This window comes from Colias eurytheme, chromosome 17 (genome assembly GCF_061535395.1).
Source record: "Colias eurytheme isolate Ceu_HAF_F1 chromosome 17, ilColEury1 Martin Lab GWU primary, whole genome shotgun sequence".
NCBI classification, from domain to species: domain Eukaryota; kingdom Metazoa; phylum Arthropoda; class Insecta; order Lepidoptera; family Pieridae; genus Colias; species Colias eurytheme.
Genome location: NC_142996.1, coordinates 3,503,014 through 3,527,246, shown reverse-complemented (window position 1 = coordinate 3,527,246; position 24,233 = coordinate 3,503,014).

Sequence of the window (24,233 nt, the reverse complement as noted above, 5' to 3'; positions counted from 1 at the left end):
ATATAAATTTTTCTTACAATCAAGCTTCGTGCTATCTAGCAATAAATATTCCAAAAATCTTCGTACATAAATAAATACCATCTACTTTCAAACGAATATATGCTCGTACAGTATGCAGTTCAGATCTGAGCATCGCCGTGGTACATTATTAAGTTCAAAATATTATGAATTCCTAGAATCTAAAAATATTGTTACAAAATCAGTTCCTCTGTTGTAGCTGTGAAATCTTTATACAGAATTTAGCAGTATCTATTAAAGCTCTTAGTATGTTCGTTGATCTAACGCAAACAATGCTATTATTACCAAAGATAATCCCAACGCTGAAAAAACTGAAATTGAATTCTCGTAAACCAACGCTAATAATAGGCAAGCATCGATGTGAATAAATAAAACGACTAGTGCCCGAGTGGTATTAATTGACACGCGACAATCGAGTTTGTTGCTACGTGGAAGCGTTTTCAATAATTTGTGTCAAATAATGCAATTTCTCTTTTATCCGCGTATGTTGGAGCGACTTTTTGTGTCACGGGATGCGACTTTTGGTTGCACACTACCACGCTACATATTGCCAAATAAATAAAGAGAACCAGGGTTGAAGAAAGTGTTAGAGAGGGAGAGGAATGAGTGGACACGATGTCTGATAGTATATTGAAGGCCAAAGAAAGAAAGACAGAGACACAAGGAAAGCTTAAGAAAAGTCAGATTTTAAGGTGGTAACAGCACCACCCGATGTAATGGAAAATAATTATGGCTACCGTGAATCTTCTGCAAATTAGTTGAAGATCAACTCGTCTGAAATCTTTGTACATTAGTTAATAGTGTAGCTTTTGATAGAGTTTAAGAAGTTCGAACTCCGATACCTCTTCCTAGATATCCACAATTTTGTGATAAAACGATTAACAATATAGTCTTTCAATCTAGGTGTAAAGTGTAAACCCTATTGTAAAAAGCTACACCCGTTTTACATAATATATCCTTTACTTGTGCTACAAATAACCCCAACACACACAAATAGCAAATTCAAAAAAAGAATCGCCCTATGTAAATTGATGACCACTCCCAAAAGACATACAAGCATCAGAAATATATATCACCAATTTTAATAACAAAGGATATTCACAGTACCGCGGCATATAAAATGTCACGTTAAAAATTTATACGTCACAAGTTCGAGCGGTCATAGGCGGTTCAGTTATGGCTTGGAATAAAAAAGCAATTGCAGCGCGGCGATATCGCGGATCAAGCCATATGCCATCGCGTCTCTTGTTTAAGCAAACAATATTCACGCTCGCTGCTGCCTTTATTTTGATTTACAGCGCTTTTTCGTTATTAATTGCCGCGCGTCATTTAAGGAGCTTGCTTTTTGTGACCTCACATTGATGGTGGAAACCATTTCAAGAGAGACTTTTCTACAAGATATAGATAATAGATATAGATATTTATCTGTAGTTTAGTAGGGATTGATAGTGATAAATGATAATTATATTATGACTGCAGTTGCTCAACGAGTAGAGCTCGTGAAACCGGTATCTATCTTTTCTTGCTTAGGTCAATAACTGGATCTTTCTTCTGCATAAAAGCTCCAGTAAGTAGTAGTTACGAAGTAACTATTCTCTAATCTGTGGTAGTAGGTTACGTACTGGTCGTAAGATGTTTGTGTTTCAAACTAACATATTTACGCATTTCGCAAACTCTACAATTCCCTTTAAAGACGCAATGTATCTCAAAATTAATAAAATTAAAGTACGTGTAACAAACAAATTCAATTCTACAATCCTAACTCGAATACACGCACAAAAAGAGCCATAAAAGCATGCTCTCCGCAGCCGCTATTCAATAAAGCGACGGGCAAACAAACATAAATCTGGCGGGTTTTATGTAGCTCCCAAATTATGTCATCAAATGACACCTTCGGGCTCCGCACCCGTTGAGTGGGACATTTATGAAATTTCCATACAAATCACTTCGCTACGGTGCGAGTCGCGATCCGCAGTCACACTTCATAAATTTTCGTTTTAATATTCGCTACCCCTGCTCAATTTGCCGCGTGTTTACGGACTGACGTATACTAATGTTTGATTATTTTTTAAATTTAATTTGCCTAACGTAGGTGCACAGCTAAAGGGTTTGTAAATTTTCGTTTTGTAGGGGGCACTATGAGTAAGGGTAAAAAAGGAAAATAGATATTTTTAAGCTATTGCATAGTTTCTATCGCGGGCCTTGAGTGCGGGGACCGAATCCAGAAATTCCGTAACGAAAAAACCTCACGCTTCCCACTCCAGCGGGCACGGAGGTGTGGCTTGAAGGCATAGCATGCAATAGCTTTACCGCGGCAGTCTCCGAGTGCCACACGTCTTTTATTATTTTATTCTATGATAGACATATATTTTGATATTGAATATTCAAACAAATACTTACTTTTAAATTACAAAGTGCGTCGCTTCGTGAATCACATTTTCAAGATACCTATCTATGTACTTGAAAGAATCCGTAGCACACCCTCCATAATGAATAGAATTATCTTCCACACTAAAATCCACAATCACAGATAAATCAGCATTATTTAAATACTTTATTTCCGCGTCCCCAGTTCATTTTCTTCCAACCATAAGCCGCGTGCACACAGGCAATAATAGAGATAAGGTCGGTTCGAAGACGACGCTATCTTCGCCTTATTGCTATGTAAATAACCTCCATTGAGCCGAAGATTGCCCGATACCCCGCCAGTGTGGCAGCAGCTTTATGGCTTTCTCATTATTGTCAGCCGACGTCGTAATGTCCATTTACACATATGGATTTTCAACTGACGATATGGGAAGTCAATGACTCTGCGTGGTAAAGGTGAATTGAATTTCCAATGTCCATTGACCATTCCTGCCAAATTGATAGTAGGTATAAAATAAAAATTTCATCGTTTATATATCGTTGTTCCGAAAATTCAAAGTATTTTAATGCTTTTATCTTATTAATGTGATTTATAAGTACCAACAGACGTCAGATAAATCTATTCTAAAAAAATAAGATGAAATAGCAATTCATATTTAAAAAAAACATTGAACTTAGCAAAACAACATAAAACATACTTTGCATAGATTTTGGTTGCAGTCAAATCAATGAACAAGATATGTATCTTTCAGGTTCTATTCTTGCATTAAAGATGCTATGATAAGACCGTATCATTAGCTTAAAGAGCCCCATGAATTACAAACAACAAAAACCCGGAATAGTACGGGCAAAAAATCCACAATACTCCCGTGTTTTTACCGTCCGCATTATGGGATGATCCGTCATTGTGCCGCCGGCAGATGGCGCTGATAAGTTGGCTCATCGTTTTATTAAAATATTACAGCCAGTTTAGCAAGACCCCCAAATGTGGAGCCAGCGAGAGACGACCCTTACAAATATAAAGGGCAGGTGAGGTCAGAGGAAACTGGTGTGATCAAACATAACTATCAGACGCAGCAATCTAGAGTTCATTGAGAGACGGTGGTGTGCACTGATTCGAGATATTTAATACCTTCCCACGAGGACTTGCTGAGCGGCCACGCGCCATACGTGGGAAATCTATATTGATTCATATAATTACATATACATACACTATATTTATTTCATTATAATTGGAATAAGAAGTGGATTCTACTTGTTTACGGTCTATCCAAATTAATTGGTTAATACATATCTTATGGTTCTATGACGTAGAGCTCTACCTACTCATATACTATTTAAGGTTCGTAACATAAGAAGCTATTACTAGTTTTAGAAGTGTTCAGTTAATATTATTTATTATTAGTAAAAGCTATGCAACCGTCAATCTTAAAACAACGCATTCTCGGCGTGTTGATTAAAATTTATACTTAAAATTGCTCTAATAAATTTTGCAACGAATAACATTTCCGAATAAAATATCACAATTTCCACTCATACACAATAAAAATAAAACATAATTCAAATACACGATGCCCTAAAGGTATCAATGTAAAATGAAATATTTTTTGCAAAACGAAAAGGAGTGAGTATAAAATAAATTTTGTGTGCGTAATAAAACTTGCTGTATTTAAATCCGTCCTACACACGTATAGGTATAGAATGTTAAGCGCTCTTCGAACATTTATTAAAAGTTACAGGGGTTGTAGGGTAGCCGCATGAGCCCTAATTAAGCCTCTTTTTACAAAAAGGCTGATACGTAGGAGAGACTTTTAACCCTTCGGACTCCTTAATGAGCTGTTGTCGGCGTGTACCGAGTGTGAATCTCTAAGCATCTTCCTCACGTTATTGGAAAAAAGTTCTTGTAATGTAAATCACCCTAAATTGTCCGAGATAAAATAAAATTGATGGCGAAAATAACGAAAATGAAAGTAAAATTGAGAATAATTCATTTTTATATATAAAGATAGGAACTTCAAAATTTTGGATGAATCGCCTATTTCATAATATTACCTATAATTTTATATTCTACTTTAATGAAAATTAAAAATTATTTAAAATTTTATTTAATCCAACAATCAACCCATTAATATAAGCAAAAGCTGAAAAGTCTATATGCATTTCTCTTTATGGAAATTAAATAAGACAGTTAAGATTATTAAGGTCTTCAGATTTAACTGCGCAATACAATTCGTAGAGAGAATAACATCTGCTTTGCGAGTAAATTAAATACCTATTAGTCCTAACTGGCTTGACCCGGAGAGATTCTAAGTTCCCCATAATTCCTCATTATGAGGAAATCCGTTTTCTTAATCATGTTACACAGAATAACGACGCTTCTCATACCTTGTATCAGATCTCTCACCATTGCGTCTTAGGTAGGGAATACTTTTTACACTGTATATTAAAATAATTTGGAAAATCCAAAAGTGCACGCCTCATAAATTTTTTTTAATAATTATTTATTAATTATTATTTTTGTTTATTTAATAACAATTAAACCACATCGAATCAGACCCTGAAAAATGAAAGGGTTCTATTCCTGAGCATACTCAAGCGTAAGAGAAAAAAAAAGACTCTATTAGTAAAGTATTTCGGTCGCTATCGTGTTAACAAGAAAATCCTCCGCACATACAGACACACGGACGTCCAAGACAGAACTTTTTTAAACTGTTTTTAACTAGTTTAAATAACAAAAATGACATCAAAAATATCATGATTGTTAAAAATAGTGTTTTTTCTTAATATGTGTGTGTATGTATTATCTTACAAGTGCAATGTATGATACATAAAGACATTTTAAGTTTGAAAAATCAGATGTTTTGCGCGAAGTGACAGTAGTACCCACCTCAACACTTCGCTTATGATGCGTGCAAAAGAGCAATGGAAATTAGCCTAACATCAACGATCGTGGTTGTTATTGTGAATAGAACGTGTTGGTAGTTCGTTGGAAGCTTTAAATGACCAACGGATTAAATTAAATACGTAAAATAATAGGTATGAGTTCTATCATATTATTTTAAAGATAATGTTGTTTGAACCTATTGCTTCAATCACACAATATTAAGGTAAAATAAGTTAGAAAGTGAATCGAAACGTTATTGGTTATAAACTTATAAAGAAAAAGTTGAGCTTTTCACTCTATATTTTTCCGCCCAAATTTTGTAACTGAAAAATAAACTTCCACAAGCTTCTACCAATTAAAAACGAATAGACGTGAATATTACAGTATGTTAATACAAACTTAGACCTTCAAGTCAATAAACAATTTCAGCCGAATGCAAAGTACTAAAAAAAAATGTAAGTATACGCCGAATTGAGAGCCTCTTCCGTTTTTTGAAGTCGATTAAAAATGAGAGAAATCCACTTAAATTTTCGAAGCTGAAAATTAAAATACAAAACTTCTATTGTAAGCTCACTATACAGAATACACATTACACATATTTAATTTAACTCTACACAAAACAAACGAATATTTTAATATCTTCCGAGGTTCGAGATTCCATCTATTGTAAGCACTATGCACATATTATAATTTTAACTCTACACAAGACAAACGAATAAGTATTTTAAAATCTGGCTAGGTGTGAGGTAGGGAGGAGGGAGATATCAAACGTCTTGCGTTGAATGTGGCCAAATTGGAGGAACGGAAGCCGAGCGCCGCCCGCGACTTGACCGGAACTTGGCCCGCCTACCGCCGGACAACTTTGTTTCCATTGGATTATGTTACGATATTTTATTATGTTTTATTTATTCATGTATAATTCAGTATTTTACTTTGTTTGGCTTAACCATTGCGTTTGAGTTTGCGTTAGAGAAATTATTTGCTTGTAATTTAGTTAAATACTACTATAACTTGTGTAAAAATTGCTTGCTATTTATACTAAATTGTTATATGTATTGTGAAATGTTTTTCGTGCTGTTATAATTTAAATGTTAATAAATCAAATCTGTTTATTTGCTCGAATTTAAAGGTGTTAATATACAGTATTTTTTATCACATATACTGCCATTGTAAATGGCGTGCAATAATTTAATAATTACAAATATTATCAAAAAATATATAAATAGGCACTAAATTACAATTTTTTTCGAATGATATGTAATAGTTCTAATATCTGTTCATAATGCATTCGTAAAGTGTTGTAAGAATTTAATTTGACGTGGCGTGTGACAAAGTAAACGCGCACTCACCTTTGGAAATTGTGTCTTATTAAGTAAAATAGCCAAGTTTATATTTGATTTGCAATCCTTTGCGTATTGAAGCAATTCTAGTGTGATCATTCCACATTTTTGGTGAATGTACAAATATTTGATTTCATATTCATTTAATTTATATATATCTTTGTTATAGGTACATTTAAGGAAGACAAACTACGAAAAGGGAAAAGCTATTAAATAATGTAGATAATAACTAATTAGGTAGCATACATAAACGATGTAATAAAGTAAAAGCTGATGAGCTGCAGGTACTTATCATCATCTATGGAAAGATATACCTGAAAATGAAGTATCCGGGTGAAAGAATGTGAAATATATTTGATAAATGCATCTACATAAAACCACACCTATTTCAAAACAAAACTGTCACCAGTATAATACAAATAAGATATCAAGCTTATAATTCCCCCAATGCCGTGATTTACAACGCAGTAACGAAACAAAAACACAAAGATCAAAGACAAAGGCGAGCCATACATCCAGCTAAGAGCCGTCAAATCCTCGTATGCATTGCTTTGCGCACGATCCGGACAGATGTATGACCGTGTTCCCAAAGGCCCTGTATTGAAACCATACTTGTAGTGCCATTGACCATCCGTTACACACTCGAGTGACCCCAGTCTCGCCGTGAAGTGACTATCTAAGAACGTACTTGGCATTTTATTACTGTATTAAATGTGGCATAATGCGACGTTGACTTTATATTGAAACATAAACTGATTTCATTGTGCTGTTTATTATTTTAAAATATTAATTTATAGGTAAGTACTTTGTAGATTTATTAAATTAATATGCTTCAGCAGCATAAAATTTGAAAATTGGATATTTATTATTTCCACTTCAAAGCTAGTAGCGTTAATGCATTTTCATTTCATTTTGGATCAGTATCGTTGATAGGCAAATTTTGCATAAAACATATGCAAAATCGCATACAGGCATGGTGATATAGCGCATCCGAAAACCCTTTTAACGGCCCCGATCGACACAAAAGAGCCTCATCAAACGTCCATCTCCCGGTCTACGCCTTTGCCTCTTCGTTTTGTGCGACGTCCGACGCTAGTGGCAAAAAGACCTAGAGTATGTGCTGACCCGATCATTAAATAGATTGATGGCACCTGGGCGCAAGGCTCGAGCGATAAATAGTGGCGATTCGGGTAATCCTGCCGGCGGCCGATGGCGGCATCCATTCTCTTTATTGCACCGTGCTTTATGCCAGCCTCTCCTTGATGCCTACGACGCCGTAGCACCTAACATATTGACTGCGTTACTCGATACGAGCGAAATCGCAGGCCGGCAGCGCTTTGCTCTTGCATAATCTTATAATCTACCTTTTCGTGCTATGTTGTTTTCTTATCGATTGGAGTATAATGTCCAACTTGAATATATTACTTTATCTTTTATTCATCAACATAAAATAATCATCATTGAATTCCACTCGAGATACTTAGATAGTCTACAAAGATATGCGTATTGTCACACGGTTTTCACTGCATAAATGTGGATCAATCAATCACTAAAGTAGACCAGCATATTATTAATTACCCAACCATCCAAACATCAAACTTCGACCGAATTCCGGGATTTCATATCGCTTTAAAGTTTTATAATCAATTAATGGCACCCGAGCTACGAAAAGCTTATCTATTTTATGGTTTTTAGCAAAAAAGGTGGCGTCAGCGGGCAAAACAATGGCAAATTAGCGATGACGGTTAAAAATGACGATCGGATTGGTCGGGAAGGTAATAAATACGGCAGGAGATCTTTGGCGACGCCGTGGCGGCCCTCTGTTATTAATACAATGTAAAAACCTTAAATGAATTTTATTCATCAACATAATGTAAGCATTATACAACAATAATAAATTTAAATAAGCTCTAATTTATTTTAGCATACTATTTTAGTGGAGTGGTAGCATTTTTTTTATAAACAATAGGTAAACATAGAATATTTCAGTCGATTATAATATGTTTACTTTCATATTATTTTATTGTGATATTTAGTAATATAAATGATATACCTACCTACTTATATGATGTATATAAATATTAATTATTAAATAAAATATTAAGCGACTTACCTTTTCACATAATATATAAGTATAAACTAAAGAAAAGTCGCAAAACCATGAAGTATGGCAGTATATACTCAAGTATGGCCTTGTAAAAAATACGTCTAAATATTTGCAGAATGAGGTAACATGAAAAATAGCATTATTTTTACCTGGATTCACTTAACAACGTGAAATGTCAAATGACATAAGGTCTGGTCATTTAATTAATGACCATGGAATAATGGCTTGTTATTTTTTATCTTCGTCACATCCCACAGATAAGGAAATGCAGACATCAAGATTGCGCCATTTTTATGGATGTCATCTGTCAGCTCCCGTGTAAGGAGACTTCCTTTTCCTTAAGTAAATTATTACTGCATATTTTTAATAAGTCTTTAAATTGCAAATTAAAATTTTTATTAATATAATATCATTATTTTTATTTGACGTCAGACCATTTTATTTATATGAAGCTTGGTATGAAGAATACAATTAATTAGACATTAATTACAACAATTAGTTTTAGGTTGAATATTTGTATTCAACCTAAAATAAATCTGATGACGATGAGTGATCATAAAGTTTTTCTAAAAAAGTTTTTGTATATTCTTATAGTATCTAGGTAACCGATAATTCCTTGTATTATTCATATCCAACAGTTTTGTATTCATTCGATTTATGTACCGATCTAATCTTAGAGCATTAAACCATCTAATATTACCTACGACTGAAATGAAAGCTCACAATAGATATAGAAACAAAAATAAAATCCCCTGTCAGTTTTAGAATTGCAAATCCCAATTAAAAGTATTTCCATGCAAAATACACCTCATAAAATACGGTGAAATTTGAAAAACTAAATCTATACAAGTACGGTTCGCGGAAACGTCAGGCATACGTAGATAACAATGTTCGTATATAAATGTCTATTTTTTCCTCTCATGGCTATGAAAAATCCCGATCGCGGTCAAAATAGTAGAAACGAGTGCAAGTTTCAAAAGCCATGCAGTAGGATACATATTTTATAAGTTAGCTTCGATTGTTCGGCCGCGGTTTTACTTTTTTTCGTCTATCAACCCCGCATAGGCTATGCGTCAATTGACACATGTACGGAATTTTTCCTTGTTTCCTAAATTCCGAACTCTGGTTTTTGTCAGAGCCCGATGCAAATTTAATTATTGTCTGGCATTTAAACGCAAGCTCTAGTTTGTGATTTCTCATATCTCATTTTTGTTGTTTTGGTGGAACGTTCGTTGTTAGCAGTTGTATTGTGTATTATGTATGTATACGTACATTATTAAATTGAATTAATTGTATGAATCGTACAGCTTAATTTTTTAAGAAAACATTCCTATCATTAAAATAATGAGAAAAGATTTGAATAATATTCAAGTAGATAGGTAGCCATGTAATCTAAGATAAATGTAACTTATAGTTGGTAGTAGAAATAAAAAATTATGTATAATACTAGTTCGCAAGATCGTAAATCAATTCCAAAAAGCTCGAATTTGCAGCCTTCATTGTAATAACTATCAAACATCACGAGAACGTATGAATGACGTATAAAATACGAAATAAAAAATAGTATTGAATATCGATGGTAAGATATCGCCCGGGGCATCGATCGGCTACCGGAAGCTCTTCCTTCTCACGGCATTCAGCGATCACAATGCACCTCGCTCTCATGACAAATTCGATCCGGAATATTGCAGCGACGTCTCAATAACCGACCATTGTCCGCGTATCGTTTAATAAAATTTATTAACACTTCTCACATTCCCGCTGCCGCATCGACGTCGTCAGTTTTTACTCGTGTTTACTTTAGGTGACGCCAACAAAGACTAAATCCAGCTTTTGTTGCTAGCGAAATATTAAAAGCACGTGTGGCCAAACAAAGGTTGCGTTATGCGGGGGATTATTTGCCAATTTATGGCGCTTTTTGTGAATTCCGTTGAAAGCTCGCGCCGGAAATTTGGCTCCATTTCAACAAATGATCTTTTAACTATAAATATGTGTAATATATTCGCGTGACAGGAAAGGCTGAAATAATGCCTTCACCTTATCCATGGGAATATTGCGTTGAAAAAACGCGCAAATTACGTAGATATTTATACTTTTTTTGATATGAGTTATGATATTACGTGACTTGTTATTTGATCGTTCTTTTAAATTATTGTTAACAATACATAGAAATGCTCTGAAATATACATTAAAGGAATTTATATCATACTAGCGGTCCGCCCCGGCTTCGCCTGTGGTACATATGAAAAATAGATGTTGGCCGATTCTCAGACTTACCCGATATGCACAGAAAATTTCATGAGAATCGGTCCACCCGTTTCGGAGGAGTATGCAGACTAACATTGTGACACGAGAATTTTATATATAAGATTTCACAGCATTATCTCTATTTCTAACATAGATCCTACGCACAAAATCAAAGCTCTATAAATCCCTAGAACCATGTCCACACCCACTTTTTATTCCTCTAATTAAAGGTCCAACGCTAATTATAACGTTAACCTAAGACAATAATCGGGTAAGGTGCCGGTGTCACACAAATCAGCGCGGGCGCCCATTATACGTGATAAAATTTTACGAGTGCAACCTACTCGTAGTTCTTCAAACGCCCGCGTATGTCATGCAGCTAATTCACTTTAGTAAGCTGAGGCTACATGACGCTGGTTTCAAATTAATGTATTTTTATTAACAAAGCTATTTAGTAAGGAGTTTAGAGACGTTATCATATCGCATTAGTGAGAAACGTTACTGAGTTATAAACATGCAATATATTATATACTTTAGTGAGAGGATAGATGAACAATTACCTATGAATGCAATGTGCGATTATATTTCAACGTTTTATGAAAAGACAAAATATTTTCATTTGCATTAGTCCATAAAAATTTTGCAAGAACATTTATTTTTATAATACACATAATATACAAGTTATTAATGGTCTTAACGTGCAAATTTACCGAATTCACAATTTAACTTCTAAAAATTGTTAATATGTATCATCTCGTTAGACTAAAATAAACAAAAGTATAGTCTACAAAGTTCCGGGCGTATGTAAGCCTAACCTTATCAATCGTCACACTAATTTTAGACTGCATTTAGCCGACATTACTCCAGAAACGGTCTAAGCGATTCACTTAATTACCCTTCTTGTTTACATCCAAATTACTATTTAAATGTAGTATAAGTATTCGGAAATAGCATTATCGGTACGTAAATAAAATGAACATCTTCCGTATAACATTAAATTATATTATGGACGTTAGGACGGTTGCTTCGGAAGATAGTAGGTGGCCATCTAAAAATTTATTGTTATTATAGTTAATAAGGTGGTATAAAAATCTATTGGTTTTGGTGTTATTCGAAATGTTACGATTTCATGGTGAAAATAAAAAGTCTACGACATAGATGGATGGAAATATTTGGGTTCTAATTGGGTGATTTTCTAAGTACCTAAGTATAATCTTCAGGTTAAAGTATAAGATTTGACATTACTTAATTTGAAATGTGGATCAAATACGCGAAGAAAGTTGAATGATGGTTACTTTATGACAGTAGTAGACAATTAAAGAGCCATGTAAAAAAAATTGTCTCTGTGAATAAATATTTCCCTTATATTATTAGAATCGCACTTCAGGATTCACTTTTAATACAACGGATATAGGTTTAGGTACAAGACGGATAGAGCTTTCTGTCTCCTGAAATAATGCGGTCGTTTACCGAAATAGGTACAGTGTTTTGCGATATGATGTATATCATATCTCAATAGGTAATAAATAATAAATATACTTATGCTTATTCTTAATAAATAAAGCAACGTATGACTTTTACTCTTCGTCCTTGTTTCACAAACCTAAACGATAACGAAAGCAATAAATCGTAACTTCCTAATGCCCTTTAATTTCCAAGGAGCAGCTATCATTACACTTGTCACCCGGCCCATTGTTACATTACAACCGCAAAATCTCTGTCCACAGGTTTCTCATCGCACTGACACTTCCATAATTTTTATTGCGTCCCACACTGATACCGCTGCACTCACTATTTGTGACGTTTCAATCGACAGCTTACTAGGAAAAAGAAAAAAAACACTCGTCAGTCCGACGAACCCCCGCTGAAAAGCCTTTGCGGTCACAAATGTATCAATCTATAAATGCTCTCAGCAAAAAATTTAGCCGGCTAACACACTACCGAGTTACAGGTAGGATTCCCGCTGTGGCGATAAATTTATTTACACTCCACATTGTCGACGGATTGAGAAGTCAATTAGACGGTAAAAATCTCGCATTTTTTACGTTTATATTCACTAATTTTCGCAAATTTCACCAAAAACAATAGACATTGTTTTACACAACCCGTTTGCAAATATGCTTTTTGTTTGAGAGAAACGCTAAATTGGCATTTTATAGCTATTCGCCAAAATACTGTTATTCGAACAAAGAAAGTTTTGCGCAAAAATAGAGATGTTAACTTGTTCCTTTAAAATACGCAATTATGAAAGGGTACGTAAAAGAAAGTCGCCGGTAATAAAAGTAAACCTTTCGGCAGCAAACGCGCCGCCACCGAAGGGTTACTATTTATTTCTATTATCCGACCATTTAGGGTACGACGCATTTCACTCCGTCTCTCATAAAATCGTAGACCCCTGAAACGTGGTCGGTTAAATTCGACTATTCCATTCGCAGTTGTAAACAGCAAAAAAATTGCCAACTTCTCATTGAACGGCCGCTCATAAAGTAATTTGCACAATTTTTGCAAAAGGGTAAAATACCGTTTGTGCGAAACTTTCATCACAATCTAGAAAGCAAATAAAAATTGCTTGGTTACCGTTACTCGTACTTTGTTTGTAACTTTATTTGTTAGACATAATACAATACCTAGCAAATGTTCCCGTTAACATGATGTTGACGAGATAAAACATGAATAGCTGTAGACTGTAGTATCTAATAATTAACTATTTGCCACTTCGCGCTTTTTGTAAAACACAATAATTTTAAGTGATATGCGATAATATTTATTGAATAATGCTCTATGTCTTGTGCAATATAAAATAGAGATACATATTTAAGATTACGGTATCAAAATCCCATTTATTTGCCGTAAATCAACGTTCACTTGCATTGAATAGTCTTTATGTTACATAATTAAAATTTACTACACAATCCAGTACGAATAATTGGCATCGATTAAATCCCGAAAGAAATAAACCGTTTTATAACTTAAACTTTCTTAACCCCACGTAAAGCCGACCATAAAACTCATAGAAAGATCGGATCGGCGATATGAGGCGGAAATAAATCGCCATTTAAAATCAATTTGTGTAAAGGGTGTTTCAGAAAGTAGCCGGTCAATCGGCCGTCCCCAGCCGATGATTTCCTTAACTTACTATTGCGTAAGTCGTATAGGGCGTATCGAATCGAGAATTTGATTGGAATCTTGGTTATACTAGACGTATTATTTAGTATTAGTAACATTGTTGTGTAACTGCCTACGTCTTGTAGAATAGACATTATTAATCTCGCAAATTATAATTAGTACTAGGATTTTTAACCATTATTTATGATACAAACTTCAGACAGATTTTTAATAATCATAAAGATGACAAGTCTACTTGCACATTACACATAGTATATTTCTTAAAGTTCACATATTGTAGAGCTCACAAAGCATGGGTATAGCGCTGTTTTCTCATATCAGTTATTACAATTCAGATTAATTATCGGAATATATTTTCATCGCGATACGTAGATAAATAAGAAGTATCTACGTAAAAGAACATTTTCAGCACACTCGGAATTTTCGAAAATGATAATCCGGTCAAGCCGCATATTAAACAATACGCCAGTCCACATCCTGCATTCGCTTCTAATAAATACAGCGAACGAGATCAGCGAAGAAAAAAAAGAGGCAAAAATGGCGTTTATTCGGCAGATCCGGGCTCGGAAGGTGAACTTAAAGGGCTTAAAGCAAGTCCCGCCGCGCGTATTGGGGCTTACCGTGATTTACTCGTTACGTCGCCTCGCGGGCTGCGCAAGCCTTCCTTTTTGTTTACTTAACGGATCATGGGTTACCCTTTATTGGGTAAGTCGGAAACTGATATCACGTGGCATAAACTTGGAGGCTTATTGCAGCGCGGCTGTCGCGGAGACGGCTTTTATGTGATTGTGTTATTCAGTCGACGTTACAGAGTTAAAAAATGTAGTAAATAAGCAGTTTATTGTGTTGTGTTTGTTTTGAATCATTAAATTTCTTGATCTTATTACATAATCTTTTAATATGTATCATTATGCCGATATATTTTTATCCAATTCGAGAAGATGATTTTAGATTTTTTTAACTTCTCAATTGAAAATAGCTACCTATAGACCGGGAGATACTGACACAAAATTTCGAGTCATTTGTAACAAGGATGGCGGTTCTACAGGGGTCTTAGTACGCAATGACAAAAAGAAAAATGATGGTGTGAACGCTGGTACCGGTGGCTTAGTCGCGTGGGCGTTTGTCGAACTCGTCGGAAAAATAGCGAAAGTCAAACGATTTGTAACACAAAAATTTTAGAATTTACCGATAGCCCATAAAAAAGTAGTAGGCGGCAGTGTCATGCCATACTTTTCCGGTGTGACTTACAGCCCGCCATACCGACGCGAATATGTTGATTTAAATAAAACAATCATTCAACCATTTGTACCAGGCTAACTTTTGCACAGGTAACTATCGTCGTGTAGCCATTTACGAAAATCGCCATGCCATACTTTTCGGACGATTCCAAATGGTCGCCATACCGCCGAAAATCTGCAAAAAAATTTTATTTCACCAAACTTTTTGTACCAGTATTGCATTTGGATTTTTGGAGAGTATTTGATAAAATGTGACCATTATTATATTTGCCATACTTCTAGTAGGGGGAAAAAGTGCTGTCATACTTGAAAACTTAATTTATTATTAATTTATATAAGTGAAGATTTCCAACACATAGATCTTTGAAATTTTGTATTTATATTTGTTGATCCTCAAACTTACAGGAAAAATAAGTGCCATACTATTACAAATCGTTTGACTTTCGCTATTTTCCGACGAGTTCGACTAACGCCCACGCGACTAAGCCGCCGGTACCAGCGTTCACGCCATCGTTTTTCTTTTTGTCATTGCGTACTAAGACCCCTGTAGAACCGCCATCCTGTTACAAATGACTCGAAATTTTGTGTCAGTATCTCCCGGTCTACTAGGTACCTATATTGCAAAACTTGAAATAACATTAATCATTACTTACACAAAATAAGACGTAAATGGCCACAATATTGCAAAAATCACTGGAATCGGCGTGAAATCATTTCACTCAAAACTTTAATCATTGTTCGCACCTTCGCATGAGAATTTGGATCAAAAACTGTAACTAAACTACAGGCAAAACTGAGTTTTCACTTTATAAAGCGAAGGGTCAATTTAAATTGGTGCAAGTATGTCTTGCTATAAATCAAAACTAAACAAGATATAACGTTAATGTCCTCGCTGTGAAGGCCCATTGTGAGTGTTTCTATGGACCTCAGTGTGGTCAAAAGCCCTTTACGCGCGTTGACATTCTATTCATACTAATGACTGGCACTGAGGATTAAAGGCTAACTCGGAATGTGAACAAAAATTAAAATTTATGTGACTCTCTATGTATGATAATTCAGCTACGGATAAGAATTTGCTTTGATCCGTCGTAGAACGCACGATCTTATGTGCGTTCAATATAATTATTGTGCTTGCTTATATTATTCTATTATTGCATGAATCACTTCAAATATATCATTTGAAACATCAATCATGAAAGAGTTCCGAATTAGACAAGATTATTAAGTTTAAATAATTTAAAGATAATTTAAATGATTCCTTTTTTCTTAGCTTCATAGAATTACAATAATATTGATTATCCTAGATAGAGCAATTGGCACAATCAAGGTTAATTTTAAAATATGTTTTTTTCGAGTTTAATAAGAGTTTCCTTTAAATATGAATACATACTATAGATATTTAAATATTAGATACATAGAACACCATATATTTTTTTTTAAACTTACCATGAAATTTTTTTTTGGGAACGATTCTATTTTATTATCAACAGTTATCAGGCTATCGTAACTTACTCAAGTAAATTGTAAACTAAAGTGCTCCTTGCTTTGGAAAAGAATAGTTATCTATGGTGTTATAACTTTGTCCAAAGTGTCATCAAAGTTTGTTGACAAAAGCATTAGGAAGACAATCGTATTTAGCAGTTACAGGAATACTAATTATAAAGAACAATAATCATAACATAATATGAAAAGTGTATGTGATAAATAAATAAAAAAAAATAAGAAATAAATAATAATATACATTTAGTCTCTTTTGCCAGCTTAACTTCTATATATCTCTACATTAAAAAAACATAATATGTAATACATATTATAATTACCCATCCTTTAGTTGACAATTATTTCTACAGATTGTACCTACCACAAGACCCACTAATTACCTGGATTAAAATAAAGATTTCAACCTTATCTCATTAGATCGAATTAGTATCGATATCAATTCTTTATTCATATCGGTAACGCCATCTGTCGTCTTCCATACAGCAACTGCGTCCCCTCGAATCTGTTTGCACACAAGAAAAAGTACCCCGCGGCGGTGTTTTTTAAATTCAATGAACCATGCTCTGTATTTTGACAAAAAGCGACGACATGCCTCTAAGTGGATTATACCTTAGCACATTGAAGAGATTTCACGTCGCATTTATCCCGCCTTTGTCTAATATCGCACAATACCTTGTTACGTAGGTGTTGTTTGCTATGAATACGTTTTAGACTTTTTATCTGCCGGCTAAGAAGCTAAAAAGCGATATATTTTGGACATCTGTCGCATCGCTTTGTGGAATCCGCGGCAGATAAATCTTATCATAGTGTTTTTTTGGCAAAGGACTGTTTAAATCGGTAGGCCAAGCTTATAAGTTGGTTGATGTTTTGTAGGGCTTTTTAAATACTACTTTATAAAACGGGTACATGCTACAGAATAATTTTTTATCACAAGCTTTTATGATTAAGTGACTTCTAAAGAGCATCAAAATATAATATACTTACACGTAACTCGTAATAAATATATTATGTAGTTTCATACTTGTAAATCTATAGTTGAAACTCAATTCCCTATAGGTAGGTATGTACATATTTTTGAAATTATTCATAGAAATAGAATACGTACACAGCAAAAATTATATTCTAAGCAACTAGAACTTTTATGAAAGTTAAAATCCTTCATACCTAAAATTCTTAGACAAGAATTTTTGTAAATAAAAACATTTGAGGGAAAACATTATTTGAATTTTAAGTATAGTTACACCCGTAAAATAATATGCTTTCTGTGACTTAAGTTAAAAAAGCACAAATTACTAAATACAGTTAGTATAAGATCTTCTTATAAAAATACTCTTACCAACTTGCATACAAAATTGGAGCTTTTATTGTATGAAATTTTTGCCAATACTTTATTGTTTGATATAAAATGTAGGTATAGGTAAGTGAAGCATTAGATATAGTCACCGTGCAGAACCCGGACTATTATTGTATTAAAAGTAAAGAAGAAATTAAGATTGTGGACACGAATTGTGTTCAGCCCATACATAATCCTGGGAAATTGGGACCATCTAACCAAGATATATTTCTTAGATATTGATTTATCGTATCAGCACATTTATACTCTAGCTACCTCAACAGGAGGCGTTGCTTTGAAAACACGTGCGAAAGAAATGTTTTCGCGACGTTCTATAAATCAAGCATTTTTATAAATAGGCATGTTCGAGTGGCCATTGTCGCTTTATGGATGTTATGCCATTCATTACAGGCCATTAAACGTATTATAACGCGTTCACCATTCAACAAAAACCCTCCGCTCCCCGCCCTCCATACTATTGTGGATATATCGAAGAATTGTCCCATGCAAATGCGTGGGTCAAGTTAAAATGGTCGAGGAACCTCAGGGTGCTTTGTTTGGGCGCGATGCGACAAGCCATTCAGATAGATAATAAATGGTGAATGTTGGTAGATACCGAACAATGATTATCGATAATGTGTAACGTCTAATCGAGTTGGTGAAGAGTTCAAATCTTTATATTTTATAGAAGGTATTCTCGTAACTAGCTCGAACCGCGATTGAGACACATATTTATTATGAAAATAACTTTTGCTTTAAAATATAGTCTTGTAAATAAAACAGGTAGGTACCTACTTATAAAGTTATGTATTTTTAAATATATGCAACGATTAAACTCTAGAACTATTGGATGATTGAAAATTAAATATTTCACTAATATACACAGGGTCTATAATAGAAAGCTTTTTATTTAGTGACAAAATCTATATTTTTTTTTATTCCGGACAACCCAGGAGAAAGCTATAGACTAGAATATATTGCATTTAGGTATGTATATACCTACGAATTTAGGTTTTATTTTGTCGGTCAAACAATAAAATTCATTGGAATTTTATTCGCAATTGGCAATAAAGTAGGTATATTTCCTAGACTTAGATCATAATGTCTAATGATCTAATTTCCTAGACGTTATTAATTTTGGGCAGAACCGAGCTTTTTTGTGTCCTGTGTGTTTGTGTGTGACTCTCTTAATTACCTATGACTCTACAAAATTATTTTACCTAATAATAGCCTTCATTGCACAGATATTAAAATTATCGAAATCGTTACATGCTAAAAAAACGAATGTCATGATTCGATGGCTAAAAAAAGCTACGATAAAAACCTATAAAAACCATAAAATATGAAAACCTCACCACAATCCCATTCCGCGAACATCTGTCTTTCATTCACAGATAAAGATTAATAGTTTTTCATTCATTTCTGTTTCACTTTTAGAAAATTTTATGGCGTGGAAGGAACAATTTGCAGAACGACCGACCTTGTTATTGTGCCCGCGAGAGGGCGTGACCGCGCTCACATAGAATCGCGCTTAAAAATATTTTGAGCCCCGTATCCAAATATTTACTTTCACGAAATCTTTTATTCACTAGAATTCCATTGAATAAGATGTTACATTATTGTAAATCTTGATTCATTGTTGCAATATTTGTTTTTTATCTTGTGCGATTCTGCCCTTTCCGGGCGTTACTAAATTTATAACTTTATTGCCTTGTGTAATAGGAACCTGAGAAAGTCAAAAGTTAAACTACCTTTTCGCTTCTTATATTGGAGACTTGGGCAATATTTTTTTAACGTAAAGTTGGATTTTTTTTACTAGGTAGGTACCTAATATATGAAAAATTTTACGAGTAGGTATGCCCGACAAATGGTTCATAAAATATCATCAAACATCTGTACCTACATAACTCAAAAATTGTGGAAAATCGTCTTGGCAAAAATTTCATACACTTTTGATAAATTTTCTCATTACGTTAATATATTTAAAAGAAAAATACAAATACGATTGAAATAGAACTGTGTCTAAACTGCGAGTTGCGACTGTGATATGATAGTAGGTAGTCTCATAATACCTATTATAATTTTTTCGTGTATCTACAAAAATAAAAATTCTATGCAAATTAGGTATTCCATTTAAAATCTTTCTTTTATCGGCTATTGATAATATTAATTATTATGTTATTTAAATTAATTCAGAACAAAACAATATTCTATTCTTTAATGTACAAAGAATATCTAAGTTTACTTACTTTTAAAAAATAACTTTTTTAAAACAAGTTCTTTAAATCAACGCCATCTAGAGAGTTAAATTTGAACTAGCACAAAGCTGTGATGAAATATTCTCATAGCTCTATTTAAGTTATGATAGATTCCCATAGATGGCGCTTTAACTAAATTACATTTTACATTTTTGTAACAGATGTCGCTAGTAGAGTTTTATTTCTTTTTTAAATCTTATAAATTACGAATATTATAATATTTTATTATAGTATTTTTAACCCATTTCAAATATAATACAATATAATACAAATAAAATAAATATTACACTGCTATATGAATTCATAATAATTCATAACTGGCCGGTTAAACACAGTCTGTACTCTAAAATTAAAAATAAAAAAATAAAAATAAACTTACCAGTTACCGCGCAATTATAATTATTTTCATCGTTCGAATTTTACTGAATATCGGACTTTAAATTTTATTTTCACTTGTTATAAATTTACCTAGTTACATACATAACAGTTATTTTATTTGATTTCTTCGTGCCGTTATGTTTATAAACAGTCAGTGAAATGATGCAGTGGAATAAGGTACCTAAATCTATTTTTTATTCCATATTGTTGATAGGCGATAGCAAGCCAAAAAATTCCAGTTCATTTGTTACATTTTTCCAAAGTTTACCTTAAGGAGAGCAAAATGTAGGTAAATAAAGTTTCGGTAAGTAAGTAGATACCTACTTACTGAGTAGGTTCTTAGAGTAGATACTTTTACACATAACGGACATACCTATCAAAAAAAGCTTGATCATAACAAGGACCACATAGAAAGAAATAAAAAATAATTCATAAGTAGGTATAACGAATATTGATGAACTTTGACTAGGTAGGTACCAACATTATGATTATTTATTTATTTAGTAACTAATATAAATAACTTAACTATTGACAAAGTGGCGGCGCGGGCGTTACGTTTTTATATAGTTCTTGTCACAACGATATTATAGCATATTAAAGTGATGATCCTTCACAACTTGACATTGGCAGAATCCGTTGGAATCCGGCAGAATCCGTGCTCTGGGATCAGGAGTTGCCAGCAAAGAAAAAGAAGAATTGCTATTTGGTGTTTATTCTGAAGACCACTTGATAGCCAAGGGTGTAACGTCTTATGAGCACACAACCAGTTAATAGAGGACTAAACTAACAATGCATTTGTAAGTATGCCATTAGGTACCTATTACTCTGCTGATTCAGTTGGTAGGTACCTATAGTTTATCTTTAATTGTAGGTATGTAAATTATTCTTTAATTGTAATTATACATATCATGTAAGATAAAATATCCTCTTAAATTTATCCAAAAAATGTTTAAACTGTACTGTACTTTGTAGGGCGTCGAGTAGAGAGTCGTAATTTTTTGTGTTTTCCTATTATTGTCCTATGGAACCTAAATCTGAAATTTCATTTGGCGGAAACTTTTAGTTTTTGCACTATCACACCACTGTCAAAAAAATAAAATATATGCGTACAGTGCCACAAACTTAAATATGACCCGGTGGCAAAAAGCGGAACTATACGTGCCGCCTTTTTGAAATGTCACATTTTCACAGACTTTTCATACGGAATATTTTGTATTTAAATAAAAAGTTACTTATTAATGTTTACACCATTGGCAATGACATTATTTTTACCCTTGCATCCGGGGAAATACTATTTAGCGGCACTAAAATCGACATCAGTGACACCGTCACCGGGTCAGTTAAGTTTGTGGCACTGTAGGTGACAAAATAAAAAAAATTGGCGTAACTTTCTATAGTAACTTTCCGATTTAAAAATTGTATGAAAAGTGAATATTTTTCATTCTATAGGGATTTCAAGTTTTCAGTAGCTAATTGGATTTTTTATTTATTTATTATAACTAAACTAGATAATAAATAATAATGATACTTAGAAGTGGAGCAAATACTGATCCTGAAGGAACATTTAAGGAACAATTTTTTGAGAATACCTAATAAAAAAATAAATTTCCGCGCTAACTTCTTAATTCTTATTTCGCGTCCGGTGTGAATTTTGCTAAAACCTGTCAAGTAAATACCTAGTAATAAGGTAAAGGGGTTTTTAAGTAAGTTAGGAATACTGTTCAGAGATTTTTTAAAGTTTATTCTATATTTATTTCTAGATGTGAAATGTTATCCAGCCCAAAATATTATCTAATCCACTATAAAAAAATCGTGAGTCTGGCAATTTATAAAAAGACTTCACGAACCCTCCGAATGCACCTCTTCTAGTTAAATAGCTCATTATTAATGTTCACTTTATTTACCAAAGGATATCTATATCCCATTGAGTATGAAAACTGTTGCCAAACACGTGTCATGGAAACGGAGAAGCAACAAGTCGATTGTAGCATTTTTCCCGCGCGGTGTCTTACGGAGGCGGAGCGACACGCCCAGTCGAGCACACGCCTACCCTTCTTGAGACTACAACAATTTATCTATCATCTTATAACGCTCTACCTATCCATGAACGAAACGAATATTTTAAATAACTCACCAATTATACGTTAATCGTGTAATTGATAATTATATCCCATGATATTTATAGTAATACTTCATTTAGCCCACTCAGTATTTCCTTAATATCGTGTTAATTATGCCTTATCAACTTTAACCATTAGCTCTTGTTTTCGCTAATTTGAAAAACCATTAACCATGCATGCGGTTAATATCTTTACAGCAATTAATAATGTGGTATTCGATTCTTGCTCAATAGGGTATTGACAAAAAATACGCAAAACTTTACCACCATACCGAAGATTTAACTTTAATGCAAGAAAAAGTAGTCAATATAGACATCTCTCTCGCAGATGATTGCGCCTAGCGGAGCAGAGAAGCGTAAATTGTGATAGCACATCAAAATGAAAAAGCTCATTATATTTCCCTTCAACAATGGAACTAAACAAAAATATTTAATGGCACAAAACTTAAACTTGTCCCGCTTGCACGTATCTACCGTGCAGTAGGACCGAGAGAGAGGCTAGCGCTACACATTTTGCCGGCAAATGAAGCGTGGCCAGACCGCAGATTGACCGCAGAGAATGGAGGCAACGAGTGACAGAATGGCGGCGAGTCAGTAGTATAGAGTCGCGCGGCTTGTAAACACGCGAGCAGCCTCCGCGCGCCTGACTCATCATCGTGGCCGCGGTAAATACCTGTGACCTACGCGCACGCTGGGACTATACGCTACAATCTATTTGCAAAAAATATAAGGCTCTATTAGGAAACCGGCGCTGACGCAACGCGCGGGGAAATATCTTGAATAATTAAAGCGATCAGCTGATATTGACAGAGCGCGAAAACACGTGTCTCAGATCCGCTTCTTGGAACACCCATGATTAAAGTTATTTAGACCAAAAGTTAAGTTCGTGACTCATTATAAAATGACGAAAGTTAAGTTGAAACAGAAATACTCAAGGTTCGGTTTAATCTCAGCTAATAAATATTGAATTAAGGAAATTTACCTCTATGTAAATAAACTGTGCTGTTTATACTAAACTTATCAATTTGTGAAAAAAATAATGAACTGAAATTTGTTAAGTCCTCGTAATTAGTAACTTAATGATCTCTCGTAAATTGTGATTCAAGTTTGTCAAATAAGCAGAAGTGTCGACGAACAATAAAGAGGAAAAATTGTTGGATCAAAGCCAAACGTGAATAAATGAGACATGTTTTTATGTTTCGAACAATAAATTAGTCACCAGGTTAAAGGACAAACGAAGAAAGTGGTAAAAACCGACATAAAGGTGTATTTACACTGCGCTACTGAATACTTAATAGAGCAAGTGTACCAACGC